This window comes from Bison bison, unplaced genomic scaffold (assembly GCF_000754665.1).
Source record: "Bison bison bison isolate TAMUID 2011002044 unplaced genomic scaffold, Bison_UMD1.0 scf7180017864370, whole genome shotgun sequence".
NCBI lineage: Eukaryota > Metazoa > Chordata > Mammalia > Artiodactyla > Bovidae > Bison > Bison bison.
In genome coordinates this window covers 3459358-3460832 of record NW_011494942.1, presented here as the reverse complement: position 1 = coordinate 3460832, position 1475 = coordinate 3459358, and positions in this window count along the sequence as shown.

The window sequence follows — 1475 nt, the reverse complement described above, 5'->3', positions numbered from 1 at the left end:
TGTACAGTTCTTCTGTGTATTCTTGCCACCTCTTCTTAATACCTTCTGCTTCTGTTAGGTCCATACCATTTCTGTCCTTTATCGAGCCCATCTTTGGTATCCTTTTGGTTCCCTTGGTATCTCTAATCTTCTTGAAGAGATCTCTAGTCTTTCCCGTTCTGTTGTTTTCCTCTATTTCTTTGCATTGATTGCTGAGGAAGGCTTTCTCATCTCTTCTTGCTATTCTTTGGAACTCTGCATTCAGATGCTTAAATCTTTCCTTTTCTCCTTTGCTTTTCACTTCTTTTCTTTTCACAGCTATTTGTAAGGCCTCCCTTTCTAAGACAGCCATTTTGCTTTTTTGCATTTCTTTTCCATGGGGATGGTCTTGATCCCGGTCTCCTGTACAATCTCGTGAACCTCCGTCCATAGTTCATCAGGCACTCTATCAGGTCTAGTCCCTTAAATCTATTTCTCCCTTCCACTGTATAATCATAAGGGATTTGATTTAGGTCATACCTGAATGGTCTAGTGGTTTTCCCTACATTTTTCAATTTAAGTCTGAATTTGGCAATAGAGTTCATGATCTGAGCCACAGTCAGCTCCTGGTCTTGTTTTTGCTAACTGTGTAGAGCTTCTCCATCTTTGGCTGCAAAGAATATAATCAATCTGATTTTGGTGTTGACCATCTGGTGATGTCCTTGTGTACAGTCTTTTCTTGTGTTATTGGAAGAGGGTATTTCCTATGACCAGTGCATTCTCTTGGCATTCTTACATGCTAGTAAAGTAATGCTCAAAATTCTCCAAGCCAGGCTTCAGCAATAAATGAACTGTGAACTTCCAGATATTCAAGCGGGTTTTAGAAAAGGCAGAGGAACCAGAGATCAAATTGCCAACATCTGCTGGATCATGGAAAAAGCAAGAGAGTTCCAGAAAAACATCTATTTCTGCTTTATTGACTATGCCAAAGCCTTTCACTGTGTGAGTCACAATAAACTGTGGAAAATTCTGAAAGAGATGGGAATACCAGACCACCTGACATGCCTCTTAAGAAACCTGTATGCAGGTCAGAAAGCAACAGTTAGAACTGGACATGGAAAAACAGACTGGTTCCAAATAGGAAAAGGAGTATGTCAAGGCTGTATATTGTCACCCTGATTATTTAACTTATATGCAGAGTGCATCATGAGTAACACTGGGCTGGAAGAAGCGCAAGCTGGAATCAAGATTGCTGGGAGAAATATCAATAACCTCAGATATGCAGATGACACCACCCTTATGGCAGAAAGTGAAGAAGAACTAAAAAAACCCCTTGATGAAAGTGAAAGAGGAGAGTGAAAAAGTTGGCTTAAAAGTCAACACTCAGAAAACAAAGATCATGGCATCTGGTCCCATCACTTCATGGGAAATAGATGGGGAAACAGTGGAAACAGTGTCAGACTTTATTTTTGGGAGCTCCAAAATCACTGCAGATGGTGACTGCAGCCATGAAATTA